This window comes from Macaca nemestrina, chromosome 1, assembly GCF_043159975.1.
Source record: "Macaca nemestrina isolate mMacNem1 chromosome 1, mMacNem.hap1, whole genome shotgun sequence".
Taxonomy (NCBI): Eukaryota; Metazoa; Chordata; class Mammalia; order Primates; family Cercopithecidae; genus Macaca; species Macaca nemestrina.
The window spans coordinates 21,680,416-21,705,357 of NC_092125.1; the positions used below are offsets into that span (position 1 = coordinate 21,680,416).

At 36.9% G+C, this 24,942-nt stretch overlaps 2 long non-coding RNA genes across 6 annotated transcripts in view; one reads left to right on the forward strand and one right to left on the reverse strand.

Moving 5' to 3' along the window:
- The window catches only part of LOC139356472 (uncharacterized), a 274,354-nt gene that overhangs the window by 184,558 nt on the left and 64,854 nt on the right, over nt 1-24,942 (forward strand). The window lies entirely within an intron of this gene.
- Nucleotides 1-24,942, reverse strand: part of LOC105492948 (uncharacterized) — a 39,095-nt gene that overhangs the window by 2,903 nt on the left and 11,250 nt on the right. The window contains exons 4-7 of one of the 5 annotated variants that reach the window (XR_011610597.1): nt 23,746-23,830; nt 21,779-21,968; nt 18,996-19,200; nt 10,552-10,661 (exon numbers count right to left, since the gene is read on the reverse strand). This is a non-coding gene — a long non-coding RNA (uncharacterized lncRNA). Of the gene's footprint in view, nt 1-10,551; nt 10,662-14,730; nt 15,659-18,945; nt 19,201-19,222; nt 20,020-21,778; nt 21,969-23,745; nt 23,831-24,942 lie in introns of those variants that run through there. The other 4 variants (XR_011610598.1, XR_011610596.1, XR_011610595.1 and 1 more) reach the window with 4 other exon arrangements.

The following is a 24,942-nucleotide window of genomic DNA, read 5'->3' on the forward strand; positions in this document are numbered from 1 at the left end:
TGTCGTGTCCATAGTTTTATGTTTTTCAGAGCCTCATGTATGTATGCAGAAGTTTATTCATTTCTTCTAGGTTTTCTAGTTTGTGAGTGTATAGTTGTCGATAACAGTCTCTAATGATCTTTTGTATTTCTGTGACTTCGGTTGTAATCTCTTTGTTTCCATTTATAATTTTGGATATTCTCTCTTCTTTTCCTGGTTAGTTTGGCTAGTGGTTTATAAATTTTGTTAATCTTTTTTGTTGTTGTTGTTTGTTTATTTGGAGATGGAGTCTCACTCTGTTGCCCAGGCTGGAGTGCAGTGGCACGATCTCAGCTCACTGCAACCTCCACCTCCCAGTTTCAAGCAATTCTCCTGCCTCAGCTTCCCGAGTAGCTGGGACTACAGGTGCACACTGCCACACCCTGCTAATATTTTGTATCTTGGTAGAGACAGGGTTTCACCATGTTGCCCAGGCTGGTCTCGAACTCCTGAGCTCAGGCAATTCACCTGTCTTGGACTCCCAAAGTGCTAGGATTATAGGCACGAGCCACCACAACTGGTGCAATTTTGTTTATCTTTTAAAAGAACAAGATTTTCATTTCATTACTCTTTTTTTGGTCTCTCATATTTTTCTTTGATTGCTGATATTTCTTTTCTTCTGCTAACTTTGTGTTAGGTTTATTCTTGTTTTATTAGTTCCTGGAGGTGCAGCACTAAGTCGTTTATTTTTGATCTTTCTACTTTTTTGATGTAGACATTTAATGCTACAAAATTCCCTCTTAGCACTGCTTTTGCTGTACCCTAGAGGTTTCTTTTCATGTTGTATTTCCTTTTTCACTCGTTTCAAAAAATTTTTAAATTTGCGTCTTAATTTCTTCATTGACCCAAAGATCATTCAGAAGCATGGTTTTTAATTTCCATGTATTTATATAGCTTGTAAAGTTCCTCTTGGTATCAATTTATTGTTTTATTCTGTAGTTATTTGGGAAGATATTTGATATGATTTCAGCTTTTTAAAATTTATTGAGACTTGTTTTGTGCCTTAACTTATGATCTATCTTGGAGAATGTTCCATATGCTGATGAGAAGAATGTATTCTACCGTTTTGGGGTAGAATGTTATAAAAATGTCTGTTGGGCCTATTTGGTCTAAAGTTCAACTTATGTAAGTGTTCCTTTATTGATTTTCTGTCTTGATGAGTTGTGTAGTGCTTTCAGTGGAGTCTTAAAAGCCTTGAATATTTTTATATTGTTGTCTGTCTCTTTCTTTAGGTTTATTAATATTTGTTTTATGAATTTAGTTGCTCCAATGTTGGGTGCAAACACCTTTACCATTATATACTTTTCTACTTTGTCTTTTTTTGTTGTTTTGTTTTGTTTTGTTACTGATTTATCGGACTTAAGGATAACCACTCCTGCTTGACTTTGGTTTCTGTTTGTGTGGAATATCTTCTTCCAGCCCTTTATTTCCAATTTATATGTATCTTTACTGGTAAGATGAATCTCTTGTTAGTATATAGTTGAATCATGGTTTTTTCATTCATTGCACAAATCTAAATCATTCATATGGAGCATTTAATTCATTTATATTGAAGATTAATATTGATATGTGAGGTTTCTGTCATATCATTAATTGTTATCTAGTTGTTTTTCAATTCTTCGTTTCTTTCTTTTTCTCAGACTGTCTTTGTGGTTTGGTGGAGTTCTGTCATGTTGCCACTTGATTCCCTTATTTTCTTCCTTCGTCTGATTGTTTTGTAAGACCTGTGAGTTTTATACTTTCATGTGTTTTTACAATGGCAAATATTGACTTTTCACTTTCGTACTTAGGACTCTTTGGAACATTTTTGTACAGCCTGTCTAGTGGTGACAACTCCTCTAGTGTTTGCTTTTCTGGAAATACTTTATTTTCTCTTCATCTATGAATCTTAATGTAGTTGGATATAAAATTTTTGACTAGAGGTTGTATTTCTTTTAGCATTTTGAAAATGCTATCTTATTTAATTTTGACTCATAAGTTTTCTGCTAAGTCTCCTGTTAGTCTGATGGAGTGTCCTTTATAGTTGACTAGATGCTTTTGTCATGCCAATTTTAAAATTCTCTTCATGTTGACTTTAGATACACTGATTACATTATGTTGTGGTGAATTTCTTTTTGCAATGTACTTTTCTGGAGATCCTTGGGCCGTATCTGGATGTCTAAGTCTCTTGTTAGACTTGGGAAATGTTTATCATTTAAAAAAAATAGGCCCTAAACACAATAATATATATAATATAAATACATATATATATTATAAATATATATAAAAATAAATGTATATAAAATTCAGAGCTTTTCAATTTTTCTTCTGTCTTAGGAATATTGGGAATTTGTAAGTCTCATGGCTGTATGTATTCCCATATGTCTCAAAGGCTTTGCTTATTTTTAATTATCTTATTTTTAAATTTTTGTCTGACTGCATTATTTCAAAAGATCTGTCTTCAAGTAGTGAGAATCTTTCTTCTGCCTGGTCTAGTCTATTTTTAAATGTTTCTAATGCACTTTATAATTCCTTCAATAAATGTTTCACTTCCAGAATTTCTGTTTGGTTTCTCTTAAGATATTTATATCTGATAAATTTCCCATTTATATCCTGAGTTGATTTTCTAATTTCTCTGTATTAATTTTCATATGTCTTTTGCATCTCATTGAGCTTTAAAATCAATATTTTAAATTCTTTATCTGGCATTCTAAGAATTTTTTTTTTTTTTTTGGTTAGGGTCTATCGCTGAGAATTACTGTGATCCTGTGAGGGTGTCATATTACCTTGCTTTTTAATGCTTCCTGTATATTTATTGGTTTCAGCACATCTGGAGTAGCAATAGCTTCTTATTTTTGAATTTACTTTTGTTGGGGGAGACATTTTTCTTGATGCTGTGACTATGTTGTATGTTGGGTAGGATGATTTGACTTTGCTTCTGGGAGCAGGCAGTGGTCAAGACTCTGTGTAATTTTCATGGCTATAAATAGCCTTACTGTGATGGCTTTCTCAAATGAAAGTTGTAGTAGAAGTGAGCAGGCTTATGGTTTTGTGACCAGCTGGTATAGTGTAAGCAGTGAGTTTAGCAGTGGTTGTGAGATTTTCTCATTCCTGAGCACCATGCTCTTGTGTCAGCAGTTGTAATGGGCTGTGTGGCCATACTTCCAGTAGATGATGCTTGCAAGTAAGAACCAACTGCAGTGGTAGCAGTAGGGTTTGTGCCTAACCCCTGTTAGCCAAAAAAAAAAAAAAAAAAAAAAAAAAAAAAGTGTTTGGTTGTCTCAGGTGGTGAGTCGGGCCATGGATCACCCAGGACCCTGGGTCCCATGCTCTGGAGGTGGTACAAAGCTAGGCAGAACTGGACCAGAGAAGCCTGCACTCAGGTCTCTCAATGGCAGGTACAAGCACTAGTCCTGACAGGTGCAGTGAGGCATTCCTCAGGTCTCTGGCAAAATCCCTAGGTGAGAAGCAACTGCTGCTGCACCAGGGTCTCAGCAAGGAGTGGTCCTAGTACCACAGCCTTCGCCAGTGGGGAAGAAACCTACTTTCTTCTCGTGCCCCAGACCTAATGAGGCTCCCTCCCCTATTTCAGCTGTGGCAGGTAGTAAGGATATTCAGTTAGTTACATCAGTTTCTAGTCTGCAATGCAGTCCCAGGTCTTAGATGTCACCACCAGTGTCAATACTGTGACTTCCTGGCCACTCTTTCTGCTCCAGGCCCAGGGATATTGGAGAGCCTAATTCCAGCACCAGCAGCTAGAGCCCACACTGCCCTCAAATTTCAGTTCTGGCTGTGAAAGCCCCTCCTCTGCTAGAGCTTCAGTTCTCCATGCCCAAGCCCAAGTGTCTCTAATGCCAAAAACTGCCACTGCGACTAGTTCCCAGGACCCTGCACAGCTTGCTAAAAGCTAGGATAAAATATAGTATTCTCCTGTAGGTGCTCAGGTCTGGGGGAGTGAGTGAAACACTTCCCAGAATAGTTTCTTCTCACAGTCTCCCGGCTACTTCCCAAGTTATATCCAGGGCTAGGGAGGGTCAAGGTGCACTCCTATGGCCTGGACTGCACAATTCCCCTGTAGGAAAGTGAACCACAGAGACACACTCACCTGCTCCCGTTTCGAGGATTCACACCCTGTTTTCAGCTGGTCCTGGCCACATGGGCTGCCTGTTCTTTTATTCCTTCCTAGATTCCAGTGTTTCCTTTTGCTTTTCTGTTTAACTCTTGTGTTCCCTCTTGGATAAATTTTCAAAAAGTGAAATTATTTTGTTTTTTCCAAGTCAATGAAGCATGCTGGAAAGGCCTCTAGTCAGCCATCTTAAAAAAGAAACAAACATCTCTCTTCTTTTCCAATATATATATTTAAAGCTATGAATTTTCCTCTAACCACTGTTTTTGCCTCATTCCACAAATTTTGATAAGTTGTGTATTCATTTTAATTTCATTCAAAATGTTTTAACTTTCTCTTGAGACTTCTTTGACATATGGGTCATTTATAATTGTGTCATTTTATATCCAAATACTTTCCAGTTAACTTTTTGTTGCTGATTTCTGATTTAATTCGTGTTCTAAGAACTTGTTTCATGTAAGTTCTATTCTTTAAAACGTGTTAAAGTTTGTTTTATGATCCAGAATGAGGTATATCTTACTAAATACTCCATGTGAGCTCGAGAATGTGTATTCTCCTGTTGTTGAAAAAAAATTCTATAAATGTCAATTAAATCAAATTAATTGATAGTAATTCAAGTCCTCTATATCCTTACTGCTTTTCTGCTTTCCTGATTTATTAATTACTGACAAAAGTATTGAAATCTCAAACTGTTATGTGGATTTTTCTATTTATCCTTTCAGTTCTGTCAAATTTTGCCTCGTGTACTTTGACACTTTGTAGTAAGTACATGTTTAGAATGATACGTTTTCTTGGATAATCAGCCTCTTTATCATTATGCAATGCACCTCTTGATTGCTGATAATCTTCTTTGTCTGAAGTTAGCTTTGTCTGAAATTAATACAGCTATTTCAACTTTTTACTTTTTATGTGGATGTATATATATATATATATATATATATATATATATATATATATACTAATTTAAGTGTACAGTTCTGTGGCGGTAAGTACATTTACATTGTGGTGCAACCATCACTACTATCTGTTTCCAAAACTTTTTATTATTCCCCAACTGAAACCCTGTAGCCATTAAATATAAGCTTTTCATTCTTCACTCTCTCATGCCTGCCATAACACTATTCTACTTTCTGTCTATGAATTAGACTACTCTAGGTACCTTGTGTAAATAAGTTCATACAATATTTATCATTTTGTGACTGAATTGTTTTACTTGGCATAATGTTAAGGTTAATCCATGTTGTAGCATGTGTCTAAATTTTCGTCTTCTTTAAGGCTTAATGATATTCCACAGTGTGTGTGTGTGTGTGTGTGTGTATAAAACATTTTGTTTATCTATCCACTCATCAATTGATGGGCACTTGGGTTGCTCCATCTCCTTATTTTTAACCTACCCAAACCTTTATGTTTAAAGTCAGTTTCTTACTAACAGCATATAGCGGGGTCTTGTTTTTAAATCCACTTAGGCAATCTCTGTCTTGATATTAGTGTTTTTAAACCATTAACAATTAAAATGATTATTAATTTAGTTGGATTAATACATACCATGTTTGTAACTGTTTCCTATCCATTGCATTTGTTCTTCTTTTTTTTCCTGCCTATTGTGGTTTTAATTGAATGTTTGATATAATTCTATTTTATCTTCTCTCTAGCATACAAATTATACATCTTTAAAACATTTGTGGTTGACCTAGAGTTTATAATATATATCTGTAATAATCTAAGTTCACCTTAAAATAACATTAGGCTACTGTATATGTTGTGTGATACCTTGTAACACAGTTTTCAATTCTGCCTCCCATTCCTTGTGACATTGCTATAATCACCCAGTACATCACTACTATCATTGTTTTAAATACATAGTACTTGATATAAATTTTATTTCAGTTTTAAAAAGTGCCTTTACTTCAACTTCTATATCCTATCAGCTTTGTGATATAACACTTCACGAATTTTACATCTTGGTCAGCATAGGTTAGTGGACCGTATCCTATTCTAAGTTGAAACCATGTAATTCTCCACTAAAAACAAAAATGACTGATAAAATAATTCGTTTGACAATATTATTTTTTCAGGCAACTGAATTGGTTGAGTTGCAACACAACTGTCCAGAGTGACCATTTGGAGGTCAATGTGTAAGATCTATTGATTCAATTTCTTCAATAATAATCAGACATTATGTTGACTGAAATAAATGCCTGGATAGTTTAGTAGTTATGACAAGCATATCAAATTGACCATTCAGCAACAAATCCTTTGCCATGTAGGCAGCTCTCTACTTAGAAATGGGTATGGTTCTGAAAGTTCATTCTAAATTAGTTGTTTAAAACTCAGAATATGTAACTTCTAAACTATTAATTTACTGAGGACTCAAAAACATAAACCAAGTTCCCTATCAGGCTGTCACAGACACACAAACTTGATTAACCAATGTCTTGTGCCTCTAGTATTGGGAAAAAAATACATTTTGAATTATAAGCTGATAATTGAAAATGCATGCATTCTTCCATTGATTTGATAAAGTATTGCTAGCTGCCATAAAAGACAAACACTAAAATATATAATTACTCAAATATGTTACAAACTTATTAATTCTTGACAAAGTGTAAGACGGATATTTCTGACTGGCCTTTATCTAAGCAGTAATAGAATCCCAGGTTCCTTCCTTTTTATAACTCTTTAATTTTAATAGTTGAATTTCAAGATCACTAAGTTAGTGATATGGTTTGGCTCTGTGTCCCCACCCAAATCTCATCTCAAATTGTAATCCCCATAATCCCTACATGTCGAGGGGGGGACCTGGTGAAAGGTGACTGGATCATGGAGGCGTTTCCCCCCTGCTGTTTTCATGATGATGAGTGAGTTCTCACAAGATCTGATGGTTTTATAAGTGTTTGACAGTTCCTTCTTCGAGTACCCTCTCTCACCCTCTCTTTCTCCTACCGCCTTGTGAAGAAAGTGACTACTTTCCCTTCTGCCTTTATTGTAAGTTTCCTGAGGCCCCCCCAAGCCAAGCAGAACTATGAGTCAATTAAACTCTTTCCTTTATAAATTACCCAGTCTCAGGGAAGTTCTTTATAACAGTGTGAAAATGGACTAATACAATTAGTCCATCTGAGGCTGTGGGAGTGGGGGAAGTACATGTTAATGGGGTCCAGTCTCAGGAAAGAGGACAAAGGGATGCTGAGTGAAAAGGGTGGCACTTAAAGCTAGTCCCAGTAAGCAGCTGAGATGAAAGCAATTAATCAAAATAACTTGATTTTAATCCTGTTTAATCTGCCAGCAACGTTCAATTCTTGATCTCTCTATCATTATGGAAATATCTTCTTGGTGTCCATAACACAAGACGTCTAGTTTTCTTTTGCTTTGCCTTTTTTTTTTCCTTCATGTGTGGTTTCTCCTTATGGCTGACTCTAGGCTCTCTTCACTGCCTACTCTATTTTTCATTTGTTGTTGCATATACATCTAAATCTTTAGTTTCACCTGTATAAGGATGATTCAAAAGTTTGTATCTCCAGCCCACAACTTCTTCTGTATAAACTCTGTTTATCCAGCTCAGTATCTCCCAGTAGGCATCTCCTCATAGAAATATCGGAGACCCGGCCAGGCATGGTGGCTCAGGCCTGTAATTCTAGCACTTTGGGAGGCCAAGGGGGCAGATCACGAGGTCAGGAGTTAGAGACCAGTCTGGCCAACATAGCGAAACCTCGTCTCTGTTAAAAATACAAAATTAGCCGGGCATGGTGGCGTGTGCCTGTAGTCCCAGCTACTCGGGAGGCTGAGGCAAAAGAATCACTTGAACCTGGGAGGTGGAGGTTGTGGTGAGCTGAGATCACACCACTGCACTCCACCCTGGGCAACAGAGCGAGACTCTGTTCCCAAAAATAAAATCAGCAAAATGGTCAAAATTCCTATAAAGTCATACAATGTTTCTGGATCTGGACATACAGTTATTTTTTCTATTTTCAAAGAGTTCAGATTATATGAAGGGTGCTAACAGTAGGTGTGGAGACAAGATGTGGTGAGACGTTTATGGAACAAATAATTCACAAATAAATATATAATATTAAACTGTAAAATGTTATATAAGCATAATTATTACAAATAAAAATATAAAGATAAAATAAGAGACATGGTTGAAAGAGAAATTACTACAAAGAAAAAGTATATAAGAACATGTAACAAAGGAAACTGACCTAACCTTGGCTGTCAGGGAATTTATATAAAGTCCAGATTCCCACAGAAACCTTACTCTTCCCCACTTACGCTATATCACCAAGATTCCACTAAAAAATTTATATTTTAATTAAGTCTAGCTTCTCAATTATTTCTTTCATGGACCATGAATCTGATGTTGTATCTAAAATCTTATTGCCAAACCCTAGATCATCTAGATTGTATCCAATGTTATCTTCTTGGAGTTTTATAGTTTTGAAAACCTTGCTATCTAAAGTTTGGTTTGAGGAACAGTAGTTGCCCTTGCTCATTAGAGGCTCATTAGAATAATAGAGTCTGAGAGCCCACTGCAGACTTAGTAAATCGGAATCTACATTTTGACAAAATTCTTAGGTCACTCATTTGCACATTAAAGTATAAGAAGCACTGTACTAAAAGTCCCTCAAAGTTATCCATTTGTCTTAATTCTTACTTCCAGCCCCTTAGTTACCATTGTCTCTCACATGAACTACTGCAAACTTCCTAACTTGATCACTTTCACATTTTTTTAATAGAGTTTATTTTTCAGAGCAATTTTAGGTTGATAACAACATAGAGTAGGAAGTACAAAGATTGCCTTATACCTTCATCTCCACACATCCATAGCCTGCCTTATTATCAGCATCCCCCACCAGAGTGGTGCATTTGTTACAAATGATGAACTGACGCTGACACATTATTATCACCCGGAGTCCATATTTTGCATTAGGGTTGACTCTTGGTGTTGTACATTTTATGTGTTTGGACAAATTAATAATGAAAGGTATCCATCATTATAGTATCCTACAGCATAGTTTCACTGCCCTACAAATCCTCCATGGTCTGACTACTCATCTCTCCCTCACTTTCTGCTAATCCTGGGCAACCACTGATACTTTTACTCACCCTGTGGTTTTACCTTTTCCAGAATGTCATATAGTTGAAGTCATACAGAAGTAGTCTTTACAGATTGGCTCTTTCCCTTAATAATATGTATTTAAGTTTCCTCTATACCTCTTCATGGCTTCACAGTGCATTTCTTTTTATTACTGAATAATATTCCATTGTCTGGATGTGTGCAGTTTATTAATCTATTCACCTACTGAAGCTTGTCTTAGTTGCTTTAAAGTTTTGGCACTTATGAATAAAGATGATAAAAACATTCATGTGCAGGTTTTTGTGTGGACATAAATTCTCAACTCCTTTGGGTAAATACCAAGAAATGTGATCGCTGGATTGTAGGTAAGAGTGTACTTAGTTTTGTAAGAAACTGCCAAACTTTTCCAAATTGATTGTACTATTTTGCTTTCCTACCAGCAATACACGAGAGTTCCTGGTGCTGCACATCTTTGTGAGCATTTGATGTTGTTAGTGTTCCAGATTTTGACAACTCCAATAGGTATATAGTAGTATTCCATGGTTGTTTTAATTTGCATTTGAATGATGACATATGCTGTGGAGTATCTTTTTATGTGCTTATTTATCATTCAAATATCTTTGGTGAGGTGTCTATTAAGATATTTGGCCTATTTTTTAATCAGAATTTTTGTTTTCTTATTGTTGAGTTTTAAGTATTCTTTGTATATTTTGGAGAACAGTCTTTTAACAGATTTGTATTTTGAAAATATTTTTATCTCAGTTTGTGGTTTCTCTTTTTATCTTAAGTTTCACAGAGCAGAAATTCTTAATTTTAATAAAGTCTTCTTTCTCAATTTTTTCTTTCATGTATCATGCCTCTGGGGTTTTATCTAAAATGTTATTGCCAAACCCTAGATCATCTAGATTTTATCCAATGTTATCTTCTTGGAGTTTATATAGTTTTTAACTTTACACTTAGGTTTATTTTCCATTTTGAGTTAATGTTTGTAAAGTGTAAGGCCTGTGTCTAGATTTACTGTTTTGCATGTAGATGTTCAATTGTTCCAGAACCATTTGTTGAAAAGATTATCTCTGTTCCATTGCATTGTCTTTAATTCCTTGTCAAAGATCAGTTGATTATCTTTATGTAGGTCTTTCAACTTTGTTCTTCTGCTTCAATATTGTGTTGGCTATTCTGGGTCTTTTGCTTCTCCATATTAACTTTAGAATAGGTAGGTTTGCTGTTACCTACAAAATAACTTTCTGGGATTTTGATTGGGGTTGCATTGAAATCTATAGATCAAATTTGGAAGAACTGGCAAGATGACAATACTGAATCTTCTTAACCATGAAACAAAATGAAATAAATAAAATACCTGTTCATTTACTTAGTCCTTCTCTGATTTCTTTCATTAAAGTTTTGCAGCTTTTCTTGTATAGATAATGTGCATCCTTCATTTTTTTTCGATCTTCTTGTGTTAGTTTTCTATTCAAAAACCAAAATGTTCATTTACAAAACATAAGTATGGTCATATTACACCTTAGGTAAAATGTTGCATCTTATGATAAAGCGGAAAATTCCCAATTGACTTACCAGGGACTCCAAAACCTGAACCCTAGCAAGCAATCCATCTTCATTTCATAACACTCAGACACCCCGTGTTTCTTTCCTTCATAGGCTATTTACACATGACACTATCTCTAGTTTCCTTCCTGCCTTTCACCATAATTAGCTCAAACTTATTCTTCAGATCTCAGTTTCGCATTCCCTGACAGCCGAGGTTAGGTCAGGTTCCTTTGTTACATGTTCTTATATACTTTTTCTTCATAGTAATTTATCTTTCAACCATGGTTCTTATTTTATTTTTATATTTTTGCTAGTAATAATTATGCTTATATAACATTTTACAGTTTCATATTATATATTTATTTGTGAATTATTTGTTCCATTAACATCTCACCACATCTTGTCTCCACACCTACTGTTAGCACCCTTCCATAGAATGTGAACTCTTTGAAAATAGAAAACATAATTGTATGTCCAGAGCCAGAAACATTGTATGCGCTTAATAGCTACTCACTTACAGAATGAAATACATATGAATATAGCGGGCTTAGATAGAAAGGTTACAGCTCCACGCTGCAACCATAGATATGCAAATTCTTTGGGCATTTCAGAATCCAGGCTGGTTTCTTATTACTGCTAAAGCCAGACAAAAATAGATGGCTCTTCAGTGCCTCCACCTGGACAGGTAGGGAGTCTACACTGAGAGAGGGATATAAGTTCTAAAAAGGAGGTGATATTTATATAACAATGACACTGCTGAGGCAAGTGGATTGGAGACAGAATTCTAAAGTACAAACATGAGAAAACTGAAGGAGAAAAGTGCCCATCAAAACTGAGTGTCCCACTGAGATTTTGAAGTAGAGTATTGCTATGATCTGAATATTGATGTCCCCCTGAAGTTAGTATGTTGGAACTTATTCTCCAATGAGACAGTATTAAGAGGTAGGACCATTAAGAGATTACTGAGTCATGAGGGTCTTGGACTTCCCAGCCTCCTCCAGAATTGTAAGAAATACATTTTTATCAATCTAACGTATTTTGTTATAGCAGCCGGAAAAAATTGCAACAGTTACCCTGCAATGAAGGAATAACTGGACCCTGAATGACCCTTCCAGCTCTAAGACTTTTTCCTTAATTCAACGAATCAATACACAATTATGGGTCCTCATGTGATAAATATTAGTGAGAAAATCACGAATGTGATAGATTGGTTTTTCCTTATAAAAAGCCTAGTCTATTGCCTAATTATGAATATATATACAGGCTCAAAGAGTGTTTTCCCTGGTATAATAGCTGATGATTTAAAAACAATTGACCGGCCGGGCGCGGTGGCTCAAGCCTGTAATCCCAGCACTTTGGGAGGCCGAGACGGGCGGATCACGAGGTCAGGAGATCGAGACCATCCTGGCTAACACGGTGAAACCCCGTCTCTACTAAAAAATACAAAAAACTAGCCGGGCGCTGTGGCGGGCGCCTGTAGTCCCAGCTACTCGGGAGGCTGAGGCAGGAGAATGGCGTGAACCCGGGAGGCGGAGCTTGCAGTGAGCCGAGATCCGGCCACTGCACTCCAGCCTGGGCGGCAGAGCGAGACTCCGTCTCAAAAAAAAAAAAAAAAAAAAAAAAAAAAAAAATAAATAAATAAATAAATAAATAAAAACAATTGACAAGTACCAATTGTTGAAATACAATATTTGAGTCAACACAGATCAACAATTTATCTGAAAAAAATTCAGACTATAAACTCATGCTAATGAAACACAGATGATTTTTTTTTTTTTTTACCCTAGTCAACCAAATTAGCTGTTTACATGGATTAAATGAGTTAGGTAATTGCCTTCTCAGTTATCAAATGTTTATTGAGCATTTACTACAGGACAGGAGCTGTGCCAAGTGCTGGGAATACAGAGTGCCTAAGAAAGGTACAATTCCTTCCTTCATAGACCTTATAGTATAATGGGAGAGACAGACATTGAACAAGTAACATGAAGTTAGTAGCTATTATTCTGGTACTTGCTTGGTGATAGTTGTTTGCTAGGGCTGCCGTAACAGCGTATCCCAGATTGGGTGGCTTAAACCAGGCATCCCTAACCCCCAGACTGGGGACTGGTACTGGTCCATGGCTCGTTAGGAACCAGGCCACACAGCAGGAGGTGAGGGGTGGGTGAGTAAAGCTTCATCTGTATTTACAGATACTCCCTGTTGCTCAAATTACTGCCTGAGCTCCACCTCCTGTCAACTCAGTGGTGGTGTTAGATTCTCATAGGGAACGTGAACCCTATTGTGAACTGTGCATGTGTGGGATCTAGATTGTGTGCTCCTGATAAGAATATAATGCCTGATGATCTATCACTGTTTTCCATCACCCCCAGATGGGACCGTCTAGTGGCAGGAAAATAAGCTCAGGGCTCCCGCTGATTCTACATTATGGTGAATTGTAAAATTATTTCATTATATATTACACTGTAATAATAATAGAAATAAAGTGCACAATAAATGTAATGTGCTTGAATCATCCCCAAATTATCCCCCTCCTACCTTCTGATCTGTGGAAAAATTGTCATCCACAAAACCAGTCCCTGGGGCCAAAAAGTTTGGGGACCACTGGCTTAAACATCAGAAATTTTTTTTCTTACTGCTTTGAAGGCTAGAGGTCAAGATCAAGGTGTTGGTAGGGTTCTTTCTTTTGAGTCTTCTTTCCTTGGCTTATACATGGTTGTCTTCCCAATGTGTCTTCATATGGCCTTCCTTCCATGTGTGCCTGTGACCTAATTTCCTCTTTTTTAAGGAGGGACACCAGTCATGGTGGATTTGGAGCCCACTTATACAACCTCATTTTAACATAGTTTTCTTTAAAGACTCTATATTTAACCTAAAGAAGTAATTAGGTTACTTCTTTAAGGCTCTGTCTCCAAATACAGTCACCTTGTGAGGTATTAGGGGGTAGGACTTCAACATATGAATGCAGGAAGCATAAGCCAGCCCATAATAGTACCTTATAGTTATCTAGAAAAAATTATCCTGTGAAAATATGTGAGCCACATTTATAATTTTAAAATTTGCAGAAGCCACATTTAAAAATACCAGATGAAGTTACTTTGAATAATATATTTTGTTTAATCCAATATATTCAGAATAGTATTTCAATGTTTAATCAATATAGACAATCATTTGTGATATGTTTAACTTTTGTTGTACCGTCTTTCAAATACTGTGTATATTTTACACTTATAGCACATTTGATCCAGACACTAAATTTTTATCAGAAATGCCTGGCTTATATTTAGAGTTAATAAAATTTACAGTTGAAAAAATAATTTTTATACCCAGGTTGTTCCAAATATGCTATAAACTTTTCCAACAACTGAATTGAGTATCCATTTTAAATACAAATTACTTTTTATTAAATACGATTAAAAGTTAGTTCCTCAGTCATATGAGCCACATTTCAAATGCTCACATAGTCACATGTGGTTAGAAGCTGTCTTAGACTGTTCAGGCTGCTATAACAAAATACCTCAGATTTGGTAATTTAATAAACAACAGAAATTCATTGCTTTTAATTCTAGAGACTGTGAAGTCCCAGATCAAGGCACCAGCAGATTTGGTGTCTGGTGAAGGCATCTCTGCTTCATAGATGGCACCTTCTTTCTGCGTTTTTACATGGTGGAGGTACAAACAGCCTCCCTCAAGCTGCTTTTATAAGGGCACTAATCTTTGGCTTCCCTGGTGGTATAGTGGCTAGGATGTAAGGACATAATTCCCTTGGTGCTCTCATGACCTAATTACCTCCAAGGGGTAATTAGGCCCCCTGGGGGGTAGTTTTAACACAGGCCCCCTGGGGAGTAGTTTTCCACGTATAGATTTGAGGAGGGCAGTGGCTATTGAATGGGACAGCACAATCTAGAAGATACAGGTCCCTGTCCTGTGAAACAGCAATGCTCTGAATGTCTCAATTACTTTCAAGGATTTCGTGCTATAATACTAACCACACTTGTTGTAGTAAGGCCCCATGAACAGAAAATTCCTCGCTTGATAAAACAATTGAATTCTGAAAAAATATTGTTTCACACTCTCTAACCGCTTCTGATTTGAAGTAGTCACACTACATTTTACATCATAATTAACTTTCCCAGCCCATCCCAGGAGGTTTATTACAGACCATCTCAAGGGACTTCTTAGGCTGGGCTCTAAGCCAAGTCTTCCATGTGCCTGTCGCCACACCCACCCCACTGGGTGCTAATGAGAATTGACACAGCTGGAGATCTCACATCATCACAGCTGGAGGCAAAGGCTTCTTCTCTTCTCAATCCCTCAATCCCACTGTAGGAAGAATCTTGAGAAGGATATTTTTGTCACAGATCAGACTGTGGTCCAGGGTCCCAAGCTTTTTGGTGTGGCACTGAATTCCTTGAACCCACTTGACTGTATATTTGCTTTCTGAAGCTGGGTCTAAATCCACAGGGAGCCATTTCTGGAATGTGAAGACAGTTATTGTGATATTTTCTATGTTTAGTGGTCCATCTCAGGCAGGAGGTCATCTGAAGTCACACCAAGGGGAAAGGGACAGTATTGTGGCTCTGTGTATAAATATCATTTCTTCTCCACATTGTACTAGCATGCTTGGGAAACAAAGCAAACTCTCAAGAAAGAAGTTTTTGTTTTAATGAACGAGGTCACTTCTCTCTTTAGACACTCAGAGGAGTGAGGCTTCCAAAGTCAGATTACGGCTTTCAAAGCCAAGGAAACAAGCTCTTCTAGCCAACCAAACTCTTCTAGCCAACCAAACTCTTCTAGCCAACCAAGCCGGCTTTCAAATGATATCATTTTGCCTTGGGCCATCGAGTGAAAAAAAGCCAGGCACTGTTTTACTTGCTTGACATATATCATGGATGAAACTGACAAAATCCTCATGATGCCTACATTCCAGTAGAGGGCACAGAGAATAGACAAATAATAAAAGATATATTAACAGATAGTAAAAATTAGTATTAAAAATAAAGAAAAGGACATAGCAAATGCAAGGAGATAGGGCATGGCTATTCATTTCTTTCTGAAACATATTTATGTAGTGCCAACTATCTGCTAGGCCCTGTGTTATGTTAGGAACGGTGAAAGGGTACAATGATGAATTAGACATAGCTTCTACCCTCAAGGATATTTTGCCTAACATCACCATTTATATTTTTTATATATTTTCCATATTTTAGAGAATTTTTTGAAAGCTGAGAATCCCGTCTTGCATTTTCTTATTCTCCAAGAATATTTAGGATGTATTATATAGTGTTGTTTAGCCAAACTTTATGTTGAAAAAATAAATGAATACACGAATGATGTGGAAGTAGGCATAAGGAAGGTGTTGCTATGAGCTTAATCATACCATTTCTTGGCATGACAGAATAAAAAAGCAACAAATTAAAAACTATGTAATCTGGGTTCTCTATCCCCTGTAGCTTACTATGTGACCTCAGACATATCCTTAATATCTTCGAACTTAAGTTTCTCCATCTGTAAAATGGGACTTGTATTTGTCGCTAAATACAGAGGTTATGAAGAGCAAATGTGAAAGTGCTTTGTAAATGCTAATGCTCTATTCAAAGTTAAGAGATTATTATGTGTGCTAATGCATCCCTTCATTGGTGTGGCTAATTGAATATCAACTCTGCTAAAGGAAATTAAAATGAAACAGGCTGTATTGGACAATCCAATGCAGCAACTCAGCATGGCAGGAGTTTGCATTAAGCCAAACATAGCAAGAGAGAGATCCCGCCAGAGAAAAGCAGTTAGATTTTGCTGCTAATTAGTACTTTTCCTTCAGGAGGTGGAATCTTCTCTCTCTTTTACAGATCAAATTACTCATGTACCCCTATAAAAAGCATGTCAAAGTCAAAAGTGCAAGCAGTCTCAGTGCAATTTGCAGTGGGAATGGCTGCAGTGAGAAGTTAGCACACCATTAATTCTCGATTAAGTGCCAATTTGCACATTGCTGGGAAACAATTGCAAATTCTTTGTTTCTCCCCTTAAAGATGTCATTTGAATCTAAGACAGCCAAAATCTAGTGGGGAGGGATAAATAAAGACAACTAGAGATGAAATCAGGTTTTGCCAAATACCAAAAAGGAATCGCTCACATCACCAACTTGCTGAGTCCCTTCCTGACAGCAAATAAGACATAGCGGTACGGTAGATATTTATCATAATCTGAATTGGCAAGAGAAAAACCCAATTCTAGTTAGAAGTTTGTAGTTGAGAAATTCTCTGATCAACCTGAAGCAAGAAATTGAGAATTTCTACTGCAGAGAAGAATGTATTCTTTTCTGGCATGTCCAATTTTCTGTAAAAGCCCTAGTGCTTCAGCTGCCCAAGAGTTCAGTTTTGGAAACTGTCTAAAGTTACAGAAAATTATTTGCTTTTTGGGGCAAAGAACCCAGTAGCAGCAATATCCCCATGTATTTTGCTGATAAGACCTGTGTTTCTAAATAGATTTTTAAAAAGTTGAACATGATGGGTGCAACTAGGTCAGCAAATCAGTGAAACTCTCATTCCAAACGCATTCAGCATGAGGCTTTATCAAGAATTTTCACGCACCTATAATTTATTGCATCTCTGCTTTGTGCGTAAAATTGAGGGGTGGAAGAGAAATATAGGTCTGACTTTGAGGGGCTGAGCCAAGAGGACTGAAGACAGGAATTCAAGACCAGCCTGGGCAATATAGTGAGACTTCGTCTCTACAAAAAGTTGTTTTAAAATGCTAATTGGTAAGGCTGATGTAGGAGGATTGCTTGAGTCCAGGATGTTGAGGCTGCAGTGAGCCATGATCCTGCCATTACACCCCAGCCTGGGCAACAGAGCGAGACCTCATCTCTAAAAAAGAGAAATATAAGTCTACTTTCCAATAGCTTAAAATTTCCAATAGCTTAAAATACACAGGGGCATGATGAACTTGGGTCCCTGGCAAGGGGATATATCACTTACTTAGGTGTTGGATGGTGCCTGTAAAATGCCAGTAGCAAAAGCAGTAGGTGTGTGCTAAGCCTAATACAAATATCTCTGAGTTAGAGGGAAGTCGAGCAGAGTTGCCAAATGCTTAGGACTGCTTTTTGCCATCTCCAGTCACCTCACTGGTTTTTCTAGGCACTTCTCCTTGATGTGGTTTTGTCAGATATGTGTTTGGGACCTCCTAGCTTCTGCTCTCATCATCTTCTAATTAACTTCTGATACTAGATCTTTGCTTTTTCTCATGCTGCTTGCCTCATGGATTGAATCTGGTAACACCTGCCAATTCTATTTCCTCACACTGTGAACTCCTAGATTTCATCTTGCATAGAGCTGGACACCATATTCTGGAAGCATTTTTGTTTTGTAAAAATTTAGGATTATTACATAGCCGGGAGAGCCCAATATCAGGGTAAGATGGCCCCTCAAGGTCATTCAGGACATTGTAAGTCGGCCCTTCCTTGTGTTAGTCCAGGGTGAAAATGGGATGGCATCCACTTGATTTTCACTATTCTGGGACAAAGTTGCTTCCACCTTCCTTTAATTAGGAAGTCATGCAAAGAATATCATGAGTCGCTCTCAATCCCAACCAGCTGGGTATTTTAAACACCAAGCACATTACTCTTCCTCTGGGACAGGTAAGCATTTCTAACCTGCCTTTAAAGAAACATAATAGTAAAAAGACTGAGATACAGTAGAGCAATGAACAGACTTGAGAATTTATGCTCAGCTATTTATCTTAGTTTTACTGAAGCTATGGGGCCTGAGACAACTCGGGAAACATATGTACAAGATAAAAACACATATCAAATAACTCCATAACTACTGGATAACTGATGAAAATAAAGTCACCTGCATAAATCAATAGGTCTTAATTGTGATATTTGTTTTTACAGATTTCTTTGTAGTCAATTAGGACTGCCCATTAAAGTGGCAGAATAAGCACAGGGCCTGCTGCTGTGATTTGATGGGCTATGGGAAACACCCTTTGCCTAAAATTACCTCCTGCGATGGCCTACTTAAGGCATATGATTCACCTATATTAACAAGCAAGTATTACTTTAAGTCCATATCATAGTTTATCCCTTTTGATTTTTATAGCCAACAGAAGAAGTAGGTATTTTTATAATTCCTAACTTTACAGATTAAAATTGAGAGTCAGAAATATTAAGTTCATAACTCAAGATCACTCAGCAAATGCCAAATCTTACTTTGAGAACTCATGTTGTCTGACTCCAAATCTCACGTTTTATCCACTCACCACTCCTCAGTCATGAGAGAGCCATTTCTTCAGTCCTTGTTAAAAGGGTACTCTTCAGGAAATTATGAAAATGTACATATCCTTGTACACTTATCCTGTCTTATATCTTGACTATTCAGTTTCTTGCTACTCAAAGTGTGGTTTATGACAGGCAGCATTGAAATACCTGGGGCCTCATTGGAAATGCAGACTCTCAGACTCCACCCTGGATTTACCGAGAAAGAAAAGGACATAGTGGGAAAAAGGGACAGTTAGAAAGAAACAAAATTTTCAGAAATGCCAAAGTCAAACTGTAAGCAGTTTATAATTTATATTAATAGAGTGATCTAGGATCCTTGCACAAATTTCTTGAAAGCAAAAATGTTCTCTTATAGTTTCTCAGATGTTAGAAAATGGAGGAAAGCTTATGCAGCTTTGGGCCCAACCCCTTAATCCAGAGTTCTGTTATCTAATGTTTTCAGGAAACTGAAGCAAATTTGATGGAATTGGTGTGTGTCTTGCCCTCTTTTCCTGTTTCGATTGTGTACCACTTGGTGTCATATTTGGTGCAATGGTGTAGTATTGACGAAGAAGCATTTAGACTTTCTTACACTCACCTTTTACAGAGGTCAGTGGTGTCTGTAAGGCAATAAGACAAAGGGTAATGGTAGAGGCGTAAGGGTTAAAGCTTCAGGATAAGAAAAATTAAATATATACAAGGAAAGTTATTCTCCATCCAGAATTTGAAAGAAAGACATGGAGAAGAGAGTAAAGATGGACTAGTTAATATTGCAAAAAGCATCAGTAACATGGGTTCCATTTCTCCAATGTCAAATATTTTGTCCTATTGTTAGACCAATATGCCTGTTGGGTGTTCAGAAAATGTGGTTGCCATATGTGTATTTGATAATGACCATATTCATCCACTGCCAGGAAGAAAGTGCTCTTGGAAGTTTCACAAGCAGTGACCATGGTTTAGATGAACAGTGCATCACTCTTGTCCAGTTTTCTTGAAGCCAAATAGTCTTTGCAAAAATGTTGACTGCTGTTGGAGGAAATAAACTATTAGAAATGAGCATTATTTGCAACTCTAAAAATTAAAAGGCCTGGGGTGGTTGCTAATTAGGAACTTGTAGGTGATGTGCTTAGAAAGGGGTTAGAGCAAGTTTTCCCTTAAATCAGTGCAGCCTTGAGTGGGGTGAGAGTCCCATTGTGGATTGTAGCTTCCCCTGGTTTTATCTATGTAGCCAAGAAGTATGAGCCCTGCCCCACATAGGAATATATGTGGCTGATGAAGGAGACAACAAGCAAAGAAAATCTTCCACTTACCTTTGAGCTCTGAAGTTCTGAAGTTGTCATACCCAGGTGGAAATCTGAGGCTGGACTAAAGAGTCCAGATGTCAGGCTGCCTGGCTCATTACACTTATGACCCACTTCTGGCCACTGGAGGGCATTTCCAGCAGGGATTGGCAACTGTGCACACCACTGAGCCCTCTCTAATTGCTCACTGCTTTCTTCCTGCCCCTCCTTTTTTTTTTTTTCTCATCCATTTTTTGTCTTTCTTTGTGCTGTCTGCCCCTCCCTAATTGGAAGATTTTTTTTTTTTTTTTTTTTTTTTCCTATCTAGAAGCCTCCCCGAGCACAATTTCTGCTGTGACAGCAATTCACATCACTCACTACCCTGGTGCCGCCTCATCTTTGCTCTCTGGGGTTGATAAATATGTAGTTCTAGCATGAAAGAAACTGGGTGTAATCACTGGAGACTTTTCAGAGTGAAAACATCAGCGCTCTTTGCAGACACTGCCTAACTGAGAACAGCTTGAGAAAATAAGTTATATGAAAAGGAGAAGGGAGGGGAAAACGACTAGAAAAGTGGGAGGAATAAGATAAATATAAGGAAAAATCTATTTTATGGAAAGTGGGTCAAACTCACCAATACTAGTTGTTTAAGAATATCCTCTTGGGACAGAAAAACTTTTTTCCATATTAAGAACTCTAATTGAGAAGTAGGATTATCCTGAATACTAACTTGGTAGAGGTTTTGTTTTTTTTTTTGTCAGGGGAACTTTACAAAATTGAAGATGTGAAGAAGATTATCTGGGCTTTAACAGCCTATTTAGGAGACCAATTCTTATTATTAAGAAAGTCATCATGCTTAGTTCATAGTGCTACTTAATTATGATTGTACCTTGTCTATCAATTATAAAATTTAAGAAATAATGTATTTTCAGAGACAAAACATCCCAGCATTCTGTTGGTAAATCACCCTAATAGTGAATTCATTCAAGTGTAATAAAATTTTATTTTCCACAAATATGCTATTAGTTAGAGTCTTCTTTAATTTATCTTTCCTTAGAGTTGGTTTGACTAAGCAATCTTTAATTTTGTCAGAAATGGAGTGATAGCTCAGGCTATTATAGTAAAAATTATGGAAACCCTTGAAGGCCAGAGGGTAGAGGCTGGTATAATACCTAATCCACAGGGTTTTGGATAATCACTCTCACTATATTCCAGCAAAATAATTTCCGAGTAGTGATTTGATATCATTGTCAGTGTTCGACTCCTGTGTTCTTCTCCTTCACCTACAATTCTCTCATCCCTTCACCCTCACCATTAAGCCTGACTTTGTCATACAGTACCCATATACTCATAAGGCAGAATACTCTCAGGTCACATGGTCCCATTTTATTTTCAGCACTGATTGACCAATAGACTTAGAATCAAAATGGAAATTAACAAACAAGAGAATTGAAAAAAAATTCAATAAATAAATAAACCCTTTGAAAAGAGCATGTAAAGCTTACGATTATGCTAGGCTGCTTGATTTTTCCATCAGCTTCCAAGTTTCTTCCTCTTGAATACTCTAATGAAGTACTGATCAAAGGTTTTCTCACTTCCACATCTCCATACAAGTTGGCATCTTTTCCGTTCCTCTTTTCGGCTGAAAGCTTTTATGCTTTGTAATTCTTTTTGTTCCAGGGATCTCTGCTTGTTCTATGGAAAAACATTTAGTTATGTAGCCCTAGGAGGCAGGAATTCATGGTCAGCAGAAAGAAGCAACCACTATTCACACAAATGCATCAGTAGACACATCGGCACTTAATCTTTCAAGTAAGATGTAGATTCTTGATGTTCTATTCAGGAGGTGTAGTAGGCATTTGTGTAGACAGACAGAGAGGGAAGAATTATAATGTACTGCCCGAATAAGGAGGACTGAACTTTTTTTTGCTAACAATCAGAGCTTTTGGAAAAGGCCTTAGTTACCTTAGGATTTTGTGAGTCCATCACTGGAGATGTTCACTAAGAACTTGTATAATCTCTTCTTAGGGCTTTATACTACATACGTGCCTTTCTATATGACTGATTTATGACTCTGTATTGAGTTCTATGAACCCGGGGAAAAAGTAAGTAGGCTTAGTTGAAGTTTTAGTTTGTAATATATGCTCTCAATTGTGTTGAAACCTTCTTAGTCTCCCCAGTTCCCACCCTAGATATTGCTCATTTGTTTTGTTTTGTTTTGTTTGATTTTTTGCTAGTTCTAATTCTTTCAAATTTAAGGTAGTGCATATATTTGAGCATCTCTTTGGTGCTGTGTACTTACTAGCATCTGTAATTATTTTCATAAGGACCACTTTTTTTTTTTTTTTTGGTGGTTAGCTTCATTGTAAATAAGATTTTGTTGACAAAGTAGCAAATTTTCAACATGAAGCTGAGAAGGTAAAACATGACCCAGTTGACAACAGGGACAAATTAGAAAGTCTTCAATAGTGGGATGCTATTCTTCACAGTAATTACAGTGACAGTGGTTTTCTATTAGGGGTTTTACAGTCAGGCAGACTTCAGTTTGAATCCAGATCTGCAGCTAATACTGTGATTTTAACCACTTAATATTCTTCAAACTCAATGGTCTCATTAGTACATTTGAGACAACACCATTATCCAAATACATAGGTTAAATAAAAATAACAAATTTAAATTTTCTAGTGCCTAGATTATATAACATTCCAGAAATATATATGAATCATCTTTCCTTTAGGAAGCCAGATCTTAACTTAGAAAAATGAAATTTTTTTCATATTGGTAAGTGCACCAACACTGTTATCTGCTTTGTTAGTTTCTTGTTGAGTGAACATAGGATGAGAAGACCTTCAAACACCTAAGTCTTCTGGGGGTGAAAATGACAATACGCTGGTACCTCCACTTAGGTAACATGGTTGTATTGCTAATATTATTGCCGTACTGCTTTCAGCACCACAGCCCCTACTTGACCCTTTCTCAACTAACTCCTCTAGCACAGTGCTGGAGCCAGAGCAAGATTAGTGCTCTAACTCCAGCACAGAAGAATAATCTTGAATACAGAGCTAGAGGTCTGCCCTGGGGCACTTTTCTATGAGTCCCAAGCACCAAGCCCCAGGCCCTGAGTAACTCAGGGCACAATGATTCCCAAGAGAGAGAGAGAGAAGTGGAGTTTCCCACCCAGAACTTCGCCTGCCTTTTTGAGCACAATCCTGTTCCACCCTCTGTTTTTTTGTTTGTGGTTTGTATAGTCCATACTAGCCAAAATTCTTGTACTAGATTTGGAACAATAGCTTCTTTCTGGATAGACTCATTAAGCTTTAAGTCAGTGCCTTTTCTTTAAGATTTATGTCATGGAACAACAAATAGAGAGTAGTCTTAGGCTCCACATTGTTATCTTGGGTAAAATTCAATTGTAGAAGTAATGTTTTAGAGAGAAAGAAACCACTAAGTCTACTAAAACACTTAGAAATACCTTAGAAAGTGCTTAAAACAGCATTTTTGTATGCACTCAGGTTAAAAGAAGTACAATCAGCCCTTTGTATCCACAGGTTTCACATCTGTAGATTAAACAGTGCATTGAAAATGTCAAAGAAACAATAAAAGTAATACAAATTTTAAAATACAGTGCAAAAACTATACACCATTTAAAATTTTAAAATTCTTTTAATTTTTAATTTTTGCAGATACATATTAGGTATATATATTTATGGGGTACATGAGGTGTTTTGATACTGGCATGTAATGTGAAATAAGCACATCATGGAGAATGAGGTCTCCATCCCCTCAAGCATTTATTCCTTGAGTTACAAACAATCTGATTACACTCTTTTTGTTATATTAAAAAGTACAAAGTAGTTATTATTGACTATAATCACCCTGCTGTGCTATCAAATAGTGGGTCTCATTCATTCTTTCTACTTTTCTTTGTATCCATTAACCATCCCCACCTCCCCTACCACTCTCACTACCCTTCCCAGTCTCTGGTAACCATCCTTCTACTCTCTATCTCCATGAGTTTGTCTTGATTTTTGTACCCCACAAATAATTGAGAACATGCAATTTTTGTCTTTCTGTGCCTGGTTTATTTCACTTAGCACAATGATCTCTAGTTCCATCCATGTTTTTGCAAATTATTGGATCTCATTTTTTCTCAAGGCTGAATAACACTCCATTGTGTACATGTACCACATTTTCTTTATTTATCCGTTGATGGACACTTGGGTAACATTTATATTGCATTAGGTATTCTAAGTAACCTAGAGATGATTTAAAGTAATTTTAAAGTATATGGGAGAATGTGTAGGTTACATGCAAACACTATATATACCACGTTATATAAGGGACTTGTTCATCTGCAGATTTTGGTATCTTCAGGGAGTCCTGGAACCAATCACTGCAGATACCCAAGGACCAGGGACAACTGTATTAGCTATAGCTTACTATAAACCAGCCACTGTAGTACGTATTATATATATACTCTCATTTTATCCTCACAATAATCTTCCAAGTATTGTCATATCTATGACAGATGAGGAAACAAATGTGAACGAGTAAAATAACATGTTCAGAAGTCACACATCCAGGAACTTACAGAGACAGGATTTGAACCTATGATTGCCTGGTTTCATAGCTGTCTCTGTTTTGCTATGACTAGCTACTTCAATCAAAT